The sequence below is a fragment of the Marmota marmota genome, unplaced genomic scaffold (assembly GCF_001458135.2).
Source record: "Marmota marmota marmota unplaced genomic scaffold, marMar, whole genome shotgun sequence".
Classification (NCBI taxonomy): domain Eukaryota; kingdom Metazoa; phylum Chordata; class Mammalia; order Rodentia; family Sciuridae; genus Marmota; species Marmota marmota.
In genome coordinates this window covers 186,211-204,695 of record NW_025999963.1, presented here as the reverse complement: position 1 = coordinate 204,695, position 18,485 = coordinate 186,211, and positions in this window count along the sequence as shown.

Here is an 18,485-nt window from a genome sequence, read left to right as displayed (position 1 = left end):
CCAGCTCAGATCGTCAGCCTGGCTAATTGGCTATACTTGGGCATTGAAATTTAAGTAAAATATTTAAAATATTATATATCTTTTTAAATTGAATTACCAATTGCCAGTCCAAATGAGAGAGCTTCTAACACATAAGTCAATTTCACATGTTTTTCCTGGTCTTTCATGACTAGCAACGTCTTCTCTTGTGTCTGTAGAGCCTTAATTATCTCTAGGGTGTGCAGTAACAATTTTCTGAGAGCATCAAGTTCTCATGTGTGGGAATGACAAACCTTCCAAACCTGACAGCCAGCTTACAGATAGACACTGCCAAGATCGCCTGTGCTGAAGATATATGGAATGAAAACAGGAAAGACAAATATCATTCATATCACCATTTTACCTAGGGCCTGGTGTTTAATGGGCAAAATATTTCTTTTCAAGGAAAGCTATAATATTAAGAGAGATTTAATATTTTGACTTTTACTATAATTAATGTATATCTTGGTTAAAAAATATAATAAGACAAAAAGAATCTGGAGGACAAAGAAGCAAATGAGCCAAGAAGAGTCTGGACCAATTAAAGTACAAAATTCAACAACTAAGTTTGTGTGTCAGCTCTTCTCTTGAGGGGCAAGTGCACTCTGATGTTCTCTGATGCTCACTCTAAATGCACTAGAAAAAGTAATTCCAGTGAATTTATAGTCTGAAAATATTTCAATAGCTGAACTTCATTTGTTGGCAAGAAAATCTGCTTTCTTTAAAAATAAAAGTTCTAAATTAAAAGAATATGTCTCTGGCTTATATATTATCGTTTGTAAAAATTTTACATAAAGCTTTCCTAAAGTCTAATTAACATGTACAACTTTGTCTTATCTTTTTCCCCAAGAAATTAATTGAAGAATCCTCTAGATTTAATATTATTCAAATATTAACATTTACAATATTAATTTTAAGAGTCTTCTTTGTGGTTCCAGTGAACTAACAACATAATAATCGACATGATTTTCTTGATACACAATGTTTCAAAAACTATTTTTTTCCAAAAGTAAACTTAAGGGCTGGGGATGTGGCTCAAGCGGTAGCGCGCTCGCCTGGCATGTGTGCGGCCTGGGTTTGATCCTCAGCACCACATATAAACAAAGATGTTGTGTCCGCCGAAAACTGAAAAATAAATATTAAAATTCTCTCTCTCTCTCTCTCTCTCTCTCTCTTTCTCCTCTCTCTTTAAAAAAAAGTAAACTTAATTATAAAATTAATATATCATTTAGAAAATGGAAATAAGGCTCAAACAAATTATAAATGTAATGAATTTATGTTATCAAAATAAATATTAGAGAAAATTATGCTATGTGAATGAAAAAAAAGAATATGCTTTAGAAATATTTTTAATTTATTAAGAATAACATTCTACTTTGTGTTGGTACACACACATACATTTATATGTATGTATATATATACATATATATAGTCAGATGTGTGTATGTGTGTGTGTGTGTGTATATATATATATATATATATATATATATATATATATATATATATATCAGAAAAGGAATCTGCAGGATAGGGTTTAGATTTTAGTACATGCATGAATTACATTTATATATGTGAGAGTACTACACTTGCACTTTGCCTGTGAAGTCTGTAAAAGACCTTTATTATTTTTTTTAACATAGAAGACAAAAATCCTTAGAGAAATTGCAGAGAAGAAGGAGAATATGAATAATACAAACAATAAAGAAAGTGAAGAGAGCAGCAGAGACCAGTATCACAGAAGCAGTAACAGCTTTAGCTTCAGGCTGTGATCCTGGAAGTGACTACAAAACAAAGATCAGAGTTTTAGAAAGCAGCTTTTGTCTTTACCTAAAGATGTAACTGTGACTTAACTCAAAAACCTAAGAAACTCAAAGTAACTTTTTCTCTGCCTCTAGGCCAATAAAGTAAATATTGTTGGATGAAATTTGCAACCACATTTTTTTCAATAAAATATATAATACTGAAAGTAATTGAGTATCTTTAATCTGGTCTTCTTGATTTCCTCATGTCAAGATCTGACAAAAAAGGCAGAGTTGGATAATTGCACATTTGAACAAGGTTCACTTGCAAATTTCATTCATAGTGGAAATAGGCTTTTTTATACAGTATTTAATTTAGTACTAGCACTTTTAACTATCCAGCTAGATGACTTTAATCTATTAAAGATAAAATTGTAAGTACATATACATAAGTATTATACATATGGATACATTCAGTAACTCTAGATTCAGCATATGATTTTGGAAATGACAAGAATGATTTTGGGTATAATGCACATGCATATTTATATAAATATTAATGTTTACATACAAAAATATATGAACATATTTGTGCATGTGCCTATGTGTGTATACATATGTGTATAAAATATATACAGATATACACATATATAAAACAATATTGTCTATAAGTCTCTGTTGTGTGCGCGTATATATGTGTTTAAAACTTTTTAACTCCATAAAACTAGGGCATTGCATGTGCAGTGTTAGCAACCATAAATTTATATAGAATAGCATATTTTTAAAGGGATATTATTGTATATAATCACTATATACACATTACTATGTCCAGATAAAATACTAGACATAAAATTTTTCTCATACTTTCATGTGTATGTGATATTGTCTCTTTTTTCTTTAACCCAGAATAAAACTACCCCTTTTCCTCACTTAAATTTCTTCTCTAGAACTCCAAAACTTATTTGCTTTAATCAAGAAGAATATCTTTCAATAATCCATCTTCTTTCATATTAAATTTAGAAAAGGATGAAAACAGAGAAAGGTTGTGGTCAAGAATCTTTATGCTGAAAACACCCAGTGATTCTGCCCCTCATCCCACATTGCTACATGTGTTGCAAGCAGAAACACAGACTGCCCTTTGATTTACACTGTCTTTTAAAATATATTTGTATAATCAACATCCTTGGCAGATAGGTATAATCTCCTTCTAGACCAAAGGATAGCCATGTTTATTTTTTAAGTAAAATTATTTTTTAAAATCCTCCTACAAAGAAAAATTGGATAAAATTACTTTCCAATGTAACACATTTGGTCTCCTAAGCTCAGTGTTCCTCTCCTGTAATTTAGCACACTACAGTGCTATCTTGTTCCTCTTTGCATAGTCCTAATGAGAATCCAGTCCTAAAACACCAACAGATAAATTTTGCTCACTCCGTCTATCCTCATGGCTGTGCATATTAAATGGCCTATATGTCTGTTTCAGGAATCATGTGTTTTCTACCAGCAACTATGAAACTATGCCAGCCATGGAATTTCACAGTGTGCAATAGTATAAAACATCAGATACCTCACAATTCTTGACATTTCCCATGGCTCAGAGAACATTACCTTATCAGTGCTCAGAAAACCTTGTGTGATGTAGCTGCTATTTGCTCAAGCCTTACCCTTTGTCTCTGGTACTTTCTCCCAGTTTTCTTGGTCATAATTTTTGCTGGATATGTCTATCTTCTTGCTATTCTGATTGAATTCCACTCTGCCTCTTTTTATATAAAATCAATTTTGTCTTAAACAGTCTATCTTACATTCAACTTATATATGGCTGACATTTTTAATCTGATACAGATTTATTTTAGGTTATTCCCCAAACTGATCAGATTTTCAACATTGACTAGCTATCATGTTCCTTGGGCAATCCATATTTTGGAACACCTTTAAAATACTTGGAAACATTTTAAACTGGTATATAATTTTGCGAGATTAAATCCAAAAAATCATTTTTTTTTACAGTCTATCTTACGACTTGCCAGTTACATATATCTAATGCTGAGACTTGTAAACCTAAAAAATTAAGCCACATAGAGATTGTGGCCTGAGGGTGAGCAGCACAGAAATTCAGTTTTCAAATTTAGTTGGGGCAGCATTGTTAGTGGCAGAGTCAATAGTCTAGTTTCAAAAATAGTATTAATGTTCATGATCTCTCACAGCAGAGACACATCAGCAGAATAGCCCCTTGTGTAATTTTGTATATGTAGTTTTTCAACCCTTCACTTTTAAATTTTGATTCATAATATTACCCCCAAGTCCCTTAAATATAAACATTTTTTTACATAAATATTTTTCTGCTTAATTTTTAGAAGCATTTCTGTAAATTGCATTGAAGAAAATTAATGAAGTATTATCAAGAGTGCTACAAGTAGAAGACTAACAAAAAGGGACATAGAAATTAGTTATTGGACCTTCTTAGGCGTGATGACAATTAAGATCACTATATTACAAAATGGATTATTATATTCCCATCTCAGAGTGAATTAAATTACTATATATATATTTTTTGAAAACTTGTGTAAAACCAAGCAAGATTTTAGGAACTAGATATGAAAGGAAATATAATACTATCAGGGATGTGACCAATACATAATAACAAGAGGTGAGGAAGTTGCTTCTACCTGAATCAGACAAGTCACAGAAACAAAGTTGGTAAGGTAAGTCCCAATGCCTGGACTCAGAGCACAGGGCCAAGCAAAAACACTCTATACTGAAATAATCCAATCTCTTTCAGATATCATGCTCATGCACCCCAAATTCACACTAAAGGCTTACTCCTTGGGCTGCTAAATTAGATCGGTGTAATTCGCAGCCTCATTGGGTTATACATGAAAGTATGATCATTTATCAGAAAAGATAAGACTTCCACATCGTAAAAGGGTCGTAAAGAAAAGATTTATGAGACTCAAATCCAGAAACCCCACTGATCAAAATTTGCCAGTTAAAGCAATTTTGTGTGTTGATCTTTTTAACTATTTGATGGGGTCATTTCTGCCTTGATTTAGAATGTTGAACCCATCTCACCTAAGACAGCTAACTTCCAAGGAGTATCCTAATACCTTCACATTGCCTCCCCCTGATGTCCCGTTTTCTCTAGACTTCTAATGATAGCACTGCTAAACTATCCCACAGAGACCAATTTCCAAGTCAAAACCTGGGGAAAACAGTGTATTCACACACATCAAAATAAAAAATAAAAATTAGAAAATTTCCTTATACATCTATCTATCTATGTCTCTGTTAGTCTCTGTACAAATACTAATATATTGAACAGTTTGAATGAAATTTATGGGATGAAAATGGGCTTAATTATGAAACAAAATAAATTTGCATTAGATTAAGTGCATAATGACTTTACTGCTGAAGAAGCCTATGTTGATATCTAACATCTCTGCAATACAAGCTATGCTGTCTACATTCTCCCAAGAGTGAGATTCCCTCATCTCTCAGACCTTAGCCAATGATGACTGACTGTGAACTGAGAAAAAAAAGTTTCTGGCTTCTTTCTTTCAAGTTGAAAAAATATATATGGTGCTGCTTTCACTTAAGAGTCAAAACCCCACCTTTCTTATCACCTCCTTTCTACACCATCTTCATTCACTTTCTCACTCTGAAACTTATTCCTACTTTAAGTATTCTCTCAAGAAGCCACATAAATACATCCCACCTGGAGCTTGGCATCTAAGAGGCCCAACCTAGAGCAGGCACTGTGAGGACACACCCCAGGGAAGGGACACTTAGGATGGAATTCAAGAGAAGTATCACCTTGCAGCTGGATGACAATGAGGCCATAATCAATGACACAGTGGAACTGTAGATAGCTCCAGGTGAACAGTGCTGCCTGATTGCTAAGAAGTTTTTACTGTGGTAACTAACAGGCAGGTACATGTGTGGAGTCTACCTCGTTTTATGCAATGTTTATGGCTTTGGAAAGATACAAAGGAGATGGCAGATATAAAGGCTGGGGAATAATGTGGCTATTGCAGACCACTGTTGGTAACATTAAAGAGAGGAAAGGACAGGCTATGCTCAATTAATCATCAATTTAAGGTGAAGTGTAAGTCAGAGGTTCTCATTAGCAGTGTTTAAAGTGACCTGCAACTCCTGCACTCAGAGGCTGATGACGCTGAAAATTAAGATCAAAATGTGCTCATACAGTAGCATGATTATGTAGAATGCTGAATTTTCAGTCCAGATAAAAATTCTATACCACCAAAGTCAGGGTCCTGAGAGAAAAGGTGTGGTATTTTGATGCAAGACTGTATATATCTGGGTAGATGCACTTGAGAACTTTGAACCCTGAAGGTTATGGGCTTACAAAAATGACTCATCACTTAGTCAAGGACAGTATCCCTTGCCATGACTGACAACTATACAGAATCTTCAAGTGAGGCAGATAACTAATATGACAATGATTTTCTCCAGTTCTCTTCCTGCCAGTTATATCAGTATCTAAGTCTTATTCACAGAGACCTACCTGGAGAGAAAGTAGGTCTGTCAAGACAAAAATGATGCGATATTATATGTACAGAAATTGCTGCTGACTCTGACAAATTAGAATTGGAAGAAATGAAAAGGGTAGGTCTGGGAGTGATTCTTGAGAAATTCAGACTAAGAGGAGTGAGTAAAAAGTGAGAAAAGATAAACTTGGTCAAAATGGAGAACTTTCTAAAGATGTAACATTTACGTCTGGCAAAGACCTTAGAAGGCAATGTTGATATAGTGCTAGGTAATCTTTGGAAGAAGTCTAACAAAAACTAAGGTTGAGGGGTTGGGGTTGTAGCTCAGTGGTAGACCGTTTGTCTAGTATGTGTGAGGCTCTGGGTTCAATCCTCAGCACCACATAAAAATAAATTTAAAGAAAGGTATTTTGTTCATCTACAACTTAAAAAACAAAACAAAAAAACTAAGGCTGATATTAAATGGAGTGAGATGTAAGGACTAGCTCAGCACAGGACACAGGGGGCATAGAGGGCCTCAGAGAATTGAGAATGCTAGGAATAATGTCTTATTTGAAGACTGCCAACCCACCATCTGACCACATTCCTTAGGAATCCCAGAATGCTCTCTATTTCTGAGGATGATAGGGTATAGTCAGTAGGTACTGCATTCTGTGGGCAGTAAAAAAGAAACTATGTCAAACTCCAGATGGAATGACTGGGAAATTGCTATCATCAAGGATTTGGGGGCTGGTGATCTTCTTTATCCACCAGTCTGGTTCTTGAAGAGCCAGAGTGAATCACTGAAGGTGAGATTTACTGCAAATGTAAAGTCATTGCTCTAATTTTACTGTTGTACCATCTATGGCATTTTCAGTGAAAAACATTCTCTGATAAGAATCATGATTCTGAAAGACATGATACCAACACCATAATCCCAATTATTGAAATCCCCATACATCACAATTTTCAAAGTTAAAGAAAAGCTCCCAAATCTTGCAAACTAAAATTCCCACAGGGGGAAAACAAAAAGGAGGGTTTGTTATTTAAGAGGAGTGAAAAGCTGAAATCTGGGGGCGGAATCAGTGTTTTTCTGGTTGTACACAGGAGAGTGGCACTGAAGTAGGCAAAACAAAGACCTAGATACCTAGTACATGCATTAGTTTAGGTGGGTCTGTGAGGGTGAATTTTGAGTCCTTTGGTGTGTGAGCCTGAGTGGATTAGTAGGAATATCTACCCTCAATGTCAGCAGATAACCTTCCAGTTGGCAAAGGCCTGGAGAAAATAAGTGTGACTCCATGAAAGTACATTCTCACGACATCATCTTTGTATGAGCATTCTACAGGCACATTAAAAGGTTGAAACTTCCTCAAAAATGAAGAGATGTCCTTTTGTACATGTATATTTGGAAAATTATTCATAAATTTTGTCAAAATCTGAATCATTCATGGGATTGCATATGTGGGGATTGGTTTTTGAATGACCTCATCAAAATTATGTTGTCCATCATGGTGCTCCAGATGACCACCACAGTTGGAAAGGTAGGTGCACACAATTACCATCCACATTGTAAATGCTTATACTTTTCAATTTTTGACCTATTTTCTTATGAATACAACTCATCTTCTCATGACTGCTTTATATGTGTGACTGTGATTAGCACTGGTGCTTATACTTGCAACATTTTAAAAATTGGGGTGTTATGTTTTAAGGATTTTATATTTTAGAAATTTTTGTCATTAAGGATTTCAACATTTGGGATTATGGTGTTCAGGTTTGTCTTTCAACATTATGGTCCAAATCTGATATTTACTGTGCAATATGCAATTTTTGATCTGGCCTAAGCATTCTTTCACATTTTTTTAAAGATAGAGAAATTAGTTTAAAATCAAGTAATTTTATATTTAACTGTTGCCCTAAAGTTATGCTATTTATCCAGAAAAAGATGATAGTACTACATATGGTAGTGAGCATATATCACTGTTGGAACAGCACTGCTGTCATGTATACAGACTCCTAGGTTATTCACTATAGGAAGTGGAATAAAAATATGAGATTTGATTCATGGATGAATTAGCTTGGATATTGGTCCAGATGGAAAATTGTCTACTTTTATGCTACAGATATGCTTAGACATTGTATAAAAATCACTTGGTGTAGATAATTCTCCAGTGCAAAAAGTACCATCTATTTAATATAGAGAGAAAGAGTGCTGAGTTATGAATGTACATAGATTCATGTGCATTTACATATGTCTGGACTTTCGTAAATTTACAAATGGTTGGCTGGGGGCTTCAATAAAGTAAGAATTATAAGTTATGGACACAAATGTTGATGGAGGAAGCATACGGAAAGACCTGGGGGACAATATACAATATGCTCTGTATTGTATTTTTACATAAATCAGAGAACATTCAGTGAAGAGAAATGGAAAAGTCACTACTGTAGAAATATATGCCAGAAACCATCCACTACAGAAGTTACTGAAGAAAATAGAATAGACTGAATGCTTTGGTCAACAAATATGACCCTGAAGATGTATGAATCTCATTCCTCAGCCACTTCCCAGATTATGTAGTGGATCCATGACTAGAGTAGACAGGTGGCAGAAATCAAATCTATGGAGGGACCCAGGAGCATTGACTTTTTCTTACTTATAACTGCCTTTGCATGTCTGAACTACCAGCAGAAAAGAAGGAACTTGACTCTCAGTAGCCTAAACACTTGGAGAGACCCTATGAGATAATGTTAGGATTTTTGATTACATCAGGATCATTCTACATTTAATATGAAACTACTTTTTTATGGTTTTCCCTATCCTGCTTACTTCATATCATTATTGATCTTCCCTAAGAACACTCCTTCAATAAATCAAATAGACATAAGTCTCTAAATCAGCCTCTGCATTCAGGGCACCAGCCCTCAAACAAGTGTACTTACCAGAGATTATGATGACAATCTGCTAGTTCAATACACAGACAGATGTTCTAATTGTTTGCTTGGTTGATTAACTGAGATCTCTACTCAACTGCCACCTCCTATATATGAAGCTGAAAGACAGAAATTACTTGCTGAGAGAAGAAAGGATCTAAAAACTTAGAGAAATACTTATGCTATGTACTTCCTAAATATACCCCTAAACTGGATCCAGAAAGCACTATTTAACCTTCAGATTGACAAGTTGATTGGTGAGAGGAGTGGCAGTAGGCTTGAAATGTGCCCCTGTGTTTGTTCTCTGCTGAGAGAATACATTGTTGTTGAAAATTGCGCTTTGATTTCAGTAGGGAGTTGAGCTTTCTGAGACACTGTAGTCAAGTGATAGAATTCACCCTTCTAAGGCAAGGTTATCATCATATTAATATTTGTTTTGATCACTGTTGGCAACTTTGGTGGCTGATAATAGATTATTTCCTAGTTTGGAAATGATGAGCACTGACAAGATAACAATTTAAAAAGGGAAAAACTATACAGATTTGAGTCGCCTTGATAATGTCAATGACTTCCCACTCATTTTCCAGACCTAATATAATACTCAAGGTCACTTGAATAGAGAAGGAACTGGGAATCTTTGAAGTTATATCTTTACACAATATTAAAACTATGCACTGAGTTTCTTCTTAAAAGATTATACACACATTATATTTCTGTGGGTCACAATTTATTGAGGGAAGAAAATATCCTAATATTGTAGGCATTAATACAGAAAAATAAGATTACAGTCCATCCCTGAGACACAAAATCATCAGAGGTTTTGAATGATAAGGGTGTGGACTTACAGAGTTCAAGTTAAAAATGGTGTTTTGATCTCACTGTGGGACAAGTTGGATTCACTGGAAACAGAAACTGGTGTCAGTTATTTCCTCATTTTCTAACCTAGTAATTAGAAAGCCTTCACCTAGAAGAAGCCCTGCAATTACTCAGTAAAGGCAAGAGGCAGGGAAAATGAATAGCATTCCAAACATTTTCAAAATATTTGTCACTAGCATTCTTATAAACCCTATAACATAATGCAGAGATAATCTTAGCTAAAATTTATAGAACCCATTTTATGCTTACCCCCTTAAAATTGCCATGGTGCTTTGGAATCTTCATTTGACATATAGGTACTGGACACAGATTTTTCACATTAGTTATCTTGATGTTGAAAAATTAAACTTCAGCCAATTAAGTCATTCAGAAGAGTTCTGAAAGGAGCTATGCTATTTTTGAGAAGTTGTTCTTGGCTTGTTACTAAGCTGTAGGAAAGACTGAATGATAAACATAGTACAGTAGATGAACACTTGATCTGATTTGGCTGTCATGGATTTGGTGGTATCTTATCCATCAAGCTAAAAGTGCATTACTAACATCATTCAGCTACCAAGATGAAGTCATATATGCAGAGGAAAACCAGTCACCTGCTGAAAAATTAAGTTACATGAACATGTAGCTCACATTTCTTCATTTCTTATAGGCTTACTCCGGCCAGGATTCTGTTTCAAAATCTCAGTTCTTTAGCTCCTTGAATTGTGTGTGTGTGTGTGTGTGTGCAAGTACACGATTGTTCTGCAGTATTTGGTGACATAGCAGTAAGTGAATTGTTGGATATAATAATTGCATTGGAGTTTGGAAGGTGAAAACAGTGGAAGAGGTTTTATGAATTGGATGAGGAATCAGAAACTTTGCAGCCATGAACTTAGCAATAAGCTTTTTATTTCAGTAACACCAATTTGGCTCCTCCTTTTGAATCCCCAGTATTACTGAATGCCAAGTACATTTACAAATATCAATGTTTCTCATATCCAGTTTAACAACAATTAATAGTATCCAATCAATTGCTTGTTTTCTATAGTAGTTAAAACAGACACTGTATAAAAGTATAATTTAATTTTGTTTTCCTAGCTAACCATATGACAGTATATATTCTAATTCATTCACTTAGCAAAATAGTTTATTTTATAAATGTTTTATGCATAATATTGCTTCTGTCTAAAATTTTTGTGTCATAATAGAAATTTATGAACACAGAAAATTTCCTTGGTATTTGCTGATTTTGGTATACCAAATCACCTAAAAGAAACTGATTTTATGTGACAGGAATCAGTAAGAAGAAAGACTCTAAATCTGAGGTCAAAATCTATGTTATGTGGTATATATTCTATACCAGGTGGTAAAACATCTCACTGTTACCCTGATAACCAGTATATGTGGATAGTTTCCTAGAGTATTATATCTAATGGGAGGTAATAGTGTCACCCTGCATTCCCTCCTTTCTAATCTGTAACAGATTGGAAGTCTTAGTTTCCTCAAACTAAATAATTTCACCAAATGAATAAAGCATTTTATTGAATAAGAAGCAGAGAGAGAGAGACATGAGAGCATCTTATTACACTGAAAAAATAAGCTGTGTTCACCCTCTCTCCTTCCCTCCCCACTCCCATCTCCCTATTTCTCTGTGTTTCTCTTTCTTACTAAGCCTATGGGTTTTGTGAGGTATGCATAAAAACTAGGATTCCTAGTATACTTCATACAAGCTTATATTCACTAGAAGTATATATTAAAGGGGTTAACTATGACATCATGAAAATAGGTAAAGCCATACAAGGTGCAACTGTACATTACACCAAGAGATAAGGACACTGATGGGCTCACTGAAGATGTTAGATCTTGTCAACGATAATGTACATATTTAAGTGCTTTACCTGGCTTTGACTTCTCCCATATCATGTTACACATAGTATAAGTATGTTTTCTTCAGGCAAGGTTTATATTCAGTCTATTAAGAGCACTCTGTCTTAGGTGTTATTGTCGTTATTGTTATTTTTAATCAAATCTTATTTTACTTCATCTTACTTCATACTGTATGTATAGTATGTCAAAATATACTCTACTGTCATTATATCTAAAAAGAACAAATTAAGACACAGGAAAAGAGAAAAATAAATAAATCATTACTGTTTTGTTTTAGTCAAGGTGAAATCCATTGACAATCTAAGAAGCTGACAAAATTAGATGATCAAAATAATTGTTTGACCAAAAATTATATACATCTTTCCTCTGTTTGTGGGAAATATTAAATACATGAGTTTGAATGACTCTATAAACTAGCAAGTAAAAATTTCAATTTAGGGAGCATTTACTTGTGGCTCATGTGAGTGAGTCATTTATGATGTGAGTCTCATGTGAGTCTCTTAATTAGGTATTTCTTTACAGAACTTCTATACAGAAATTGCTGTTTTGTTGAGGCAAATTCCCTGCTGATTGCACCCCCAAGGAAGTTAATAGCAGTAGTAGTATTAACAGTAATATCATTACCATCACCCAATCAGTGATGTGAACTATTGTATTAGTGTGCAAAAGAGTGATTGAAGAATCTCCACTATGAGAACACCCTGATACAATGTAGGTAATGTTCCTGGCTGTACAGCTACCAAATTCAGTTCTTTTGGATTTTCTGGAAAATATGTATATAAACAAATGAGACTTAAGGTAATTTTATAAATCTCTTTCCTAATATAACTAGATAAAGTTGTTTATTTTCAATTCAAAAATAATTGCACCACTTGATTATAGCCTATAAATTATATTTTACTATTCCTAAAAACCCTATAATATGTAATATGTAATAAGATAATTCATATGATATACAAATATAATGTATTATGTGTATTTTATACACATGTAGTACATTCCACTTTAATTTTCTACCTCCAGCTCTCTCTTCCCAGCTGAATATAAATGTCATAACTGCAGAGATTCAATCTACTCTAATTTTAAAAAAAATTATCTATCAAAACAGAGACTGGAATAAACTAGGCTTTGAAAACTTTGTATTAAGTGAAATACATTGCTTGACAAATTAAAAATTAATATATAAAAGTGAAATGTTCATCAAGTGATTATAATTTGTCCCACCTTTAGTCATAATTTGTCCTCTGGTGAACAATAATTTTTGAATACATAAAAAATAAAGAAATTATTTTCCTACAATGCAAGGAATATGTTTCTGTAAATGTTGCAGTCATCAAAATTTTCTAGAAATAGAAGAAGGTTTATATGAAAATTTTGGTTTCAGGGGAGACCACTATAGAAAAATGCAAATTTGTAGCAAAAGAAGTGCTAATACAGAAGCTATAGTTATAAGAAATAGAGATTGCAAAACAGCAACCTAATGATTTATTTTAACATCTTATAAAACTAAGAACAAACCAATCTTATTCTAGTAGAAGAAAAGCAGTATGGAGATTCCTTGGAAAACTTGGAATGGAACCACCATTTGACCCAGCTATCCCGCTCCTCGGTCTATACCCAAAGGGCTTAAAAACAGCATACTACAGGGACATAGCCACGTGAATGTTCAAAGCAGCACAATTCACAATAGCTAAACTGTGGAAAAAACCTAGATGCCCTTCAGTAGATAAATGGATTTTAAAAATGTGCATATATACACAATGGAATATTCTTCAGCAATAAAAGAGAATAAAATCATAGCATTTGCAAGGAAATGGATACAGTTGGAGAAGATAATGCTAGGCGAAGTTAGCCAATCCCCCCTCACAAAATGGTAAATGTTTTCTATGATATAAGGTGACTAACTCATAGTGGGGTAGGGAGAGAGAGCACTGGAAGAATAGACAAACTTTAGATAGGGCAGAGGGGTGGGAGGGAAAGGGATTTGGCAGGGGATTAGCAATGATGGTGGAATGTGATGTACATCATTATCCAAGATCATGTATGAAGACATGAATTGGTGTGAACATACTTTATATACAAAAAATAGAAGAAAATTGTGTTCTATATGTGTAATAAGAATTGTGATACATTCCACAGTCATGTATTTTAAAAAATAACAGATATAAAATAATCAAATAAATAGAACTGAAGACAAAAATCACATGACCATCTTAATAGATACAAAAGAAGCCTTTGGAAAAAATCAACATGACTTCATGAGAAAAACCTTAATAAATTAGGGATAGAAGGAAATTTTCTTAATATCATAAAGGTTATATATGACATACCAAAATCAATACTACATTGACTAAAGAAAAACTGAAAGCATTTCCACTAAAATCATGAACAAGACAAAGATGTCCACCTTCACCTCTCCAATTCAGTATAGTACCTGAAATTTGAGCCAGAGCAATTAATCAAAAGATAGAAAATAAAGGGATGCCAATAGGAAAGTGAAGTCAAATTATCCCTCTTTGCGATGATGTGATCCTACATGTAAAAGACTTTAAATACTTCACTAGAAGATTCCTAGAGATGGTAGACAAATTTAGCAATGTGGCACAACATAAAATCAACTTATGGAAATTAAGAGCTTTTCTATAAACCAATTAACAATTCACTGAGACAGAAATTAGAAAAAAAAAACACTTTCACTATAAAAAATTCTTTTAAATACCTCATATTAAAAAGAATGAATAAGGTAAAAGTTCTGTACTGACAATTAAAGAATTCTGACCAAATAAATAGAAGAAGATACTAGAAAATGGAAAAATGCTAAAAGATGAGCAGAATTAAATTTATACAATGTCCACATTACTGAAAGTGACCTACACCACCAAAATGCAAGTGCAATCACCATCAAAGCAAGTGATGTTCTTCATATAGCTTGGAAAATATTCCTAAAATACATATGGAGAGAGAGCTAATGCAGAATAGTTTTAAAAAATTCATAGCAAAAATATTAATGCTGTAAGCATCAAAGCATCACAGTACCTGATTACAAAATACTACAGGGTCATAGTAACAAAAACAGCATGACATTGGCACTAAAACAGACATAAAGACCAATGGAATAAAACAGACAACACAGACACAAATTCACCCAGCTACAGACTTCATTCTTGACATAGATGCCCAAAACATCTGTAGGATAAAAAAACAGTATCTTTAACAAATGGTGCTACACTAACTGGGTATTAATATATAGAAGAAAAAACTAGATCCCTATCTCTAAACCAGCACAAAAATCAACTCAAGATGCACCAAAGACCTAGGTATAAGACCAGTCTTTCCAACAGCTAAAACAAACAAACAAACAAACAACAATAACAACAACAAAAAACAAATAAACAAAAAAACCCATGAAGAAAAACTCCAACATACAGATGTAGGTAATGACTTCTTGATGAGAACTCTAATAGCTCAGGAAATAAAAGCAAATACAATAAATAAGATAGTATTTAATTAAAAAAAAAAAAACCTCCTGCAAAACAAAGAAAATAACAACATGGAAAGAAACCTTAAGAATGGGAGAAAAATTTTATAATTTCTCTTCTTATAAACGATTAATATTTATAATATGCAAGGAAATAAAAAACTCAACATTAAAAAAGAGATACAACAATCAATAAATGGGCAAATGAACTGAACAGACACACTTATCAAAAGAACAAGAACAAATAGCCAATAATTATATGAAATAAATTGTTCAACATATTTAGCCATCAGTGAAATGCAAATCAACACTACACTGAAATTCCATCTCACTAGAGTTAGAATGGCAAATATAATGAATAAAAATAACAATCAATGTTGCCAATGACAGGACAAAATTTTACATATAACTAGGGGGAATGCAAATTATTACATACCCTGTGGAATTCAGTATGGAAGTTCCTCAAAAGGCTTAAAACATATCTGCCTTATGATAAAGCCACTTTCATCATATTTACACAAAGAACTAAAATCAACATACTATACAGATACACATATAACTGTGTTTATTGCAGCACAATTCAGAATATTCAAGATATTAATTCAGCCTAGGTATCTGTCAATAGAGGAATGGATAAATAAAATATGACACACACACAAATACACACACACAAAATGGGTTTTGTTAAGTAATAAAGAATGATAAAATTATGTATGAAAAATGTATGGAAATGGATACCACAATTTTGGTTAAAGTAAATGAGACTCAGAAAGAAAAGTACTGTATTTTTTTCTCTCATATGTGGAAGCTAGAAGAAAAACAAAAATGGGAAAAAGGACTTCATGAAATTGGAAAGGAGACCTGTAGGACAGAGGGGGTGAATAAAGGGGAGGGATGATGAAAGGAAAGGGAAAGTACTGAGGAATAAACTTGTTAAAATTACCCTTTTTTATATGCACAGATATGAGACAATGAAACCCACCATTTGTATAATTGATTTGCACATTTTTTAAAAAAATTCAAAATTGTAATCTGAACACAAATAAAAATAAAATAATTCCAATATAATTAATAGTGAAATATTTTTAAGTACATGCTATTTTCCTAAAAAATAAAAGCAAATGTGTGTGTGTTTGTGTGTGTGCATATATATGTTCTATATATGCAATTTGTTATATATACAAATATACATATGCATATATATACAAATATAAATATATATGTTTGGTATATGTAGGTATATATGTCTTATTTTTTAGGAAAAAAGCATTAAATTATATATACATAATATAATATCTATAGAATATAAACAGAAACAAATAATGTTTCTTTTACAGAAAACATTAAAAACTTGAGATTGCTGAATTGTAAAGAACAAAATCACAAAATCCACAAATATTATGTTGATTCATGCAAAAAGCACTTCCAAGAAGCTCAAGGCTAAAGTGGGCATAACAGAAGGAATACAAAGCAAATGGATATATACATTTCTGTATTATTCTGCTGTTTGCTGCATTTAGCTGTTTAATGTACTCTGCATCTACCTGATGTTACTTAATGGTGCAAAACATTAGTGAATTGGGAAAAGAGCACGTAAATTAATACAAATTTCACATATTATTGATGCCTCTTTGTATTCACCTCTACATTTAAGTTTCTGGATAAAATGTTAAATACAATTTTAACTACCCCCAATAGTGTAAAATAATCCATGTCATATGAAAATTCAATTGAATATCCTAAAAGGTTTAGAATATCAAATAACAGATATGATTTTAAATTATTTAAATGACTTTCACATGTGGAATTCTATTTTCCAAGTGTTTTGTTAGATAATTTTTGTAAGTTTTAAGTAATCCATAAAAATAGCATACATATGGATTTGCTCATTACCAACAGTCACTGTTCTCAGAATTGAGGCTTTATGATCTTGCAAATTATTCATCATGTGATTCTCAATCACTAGAAGATGAAAGGTAGGCCATCCTGTAAGTCACCTCCAAACTGCAGTCTAGAATCAGTGAGTCCAGGCAGCAGTGCCCATATGTACTCTTGATTCTTAGGCAACAGCACTGAAGGATCTCATCTTTTGGAGACCATAAGGATATTCATTCAAATCTAAATATCAAGGCAGAGCAGAGGGCCTAGCATGCAAATACTCACTACTCCCCATGCTCCTACGTATAAAGATATAATTCCACTCAGGATTTGCATTTGAACCTTCTTCAATAACATCTCCTGAAACTTACATATCAACCTGTCGACAAGTTTACAGCTACTTGTATTTCCTTTTATATGACCCAAAATATAACACACTATATTTTCTGAAATGTAAATATAATATTGTCAGCAAATATAGCATTTTGATTTTCAGAAAATATAAAATGTTATATTTTTCTACAGTATTAAAAATTTATGATTTTTGCTTTTCTTTCATTAACTTGGACTGTTTTAAATTTAAAATTAAATTTACAAAGGATTAAATGATCTAAATACATCATTTCATTAATACTATAAAGTGTATGGCAAATAAGTAAAATCCAGTTTACTCTCCTCATGAAATTGTACCCACCGATTGATGTGGGATAAAAATATAGAATGTAACTCAGTGTTTGAGACACAAAAATAGTTTTTCATATAATGTAGGATTAAGAAAGAGCATGTTTGGGGAATTATAAGACATATTTAGTGATAAGAAACCTCTTAGTTTGAAATCTCTCAATTATTTATTATTTATAAATAAAAAAGCATATTGAATTTCTCAAAATTTCACAGTTCTTATCTCTTATGACTAGTAAGTAACCATTTGATTTACTTTAGGTTGAACATGCTCAATAATATAAGAACTATAAGTATGCACATATTTAAATAACTTTTTTCCCTCTTGTGATTATTCCTCCCATTATTTATTTGACTGACTAAATAATATGCTCATATATTTCTGTAAATAAAGTTTTTTTGCTATTTATGCAACAAAAACAATTTTGTTGTAAGAATGTACCAAGTATTATGTTGATTTTCTATCAGTCATTTTCTTTATATACGGCATTTTAATTTTTTATTGATTGATTGATTGATTGTGGTGCTTGGGATTAG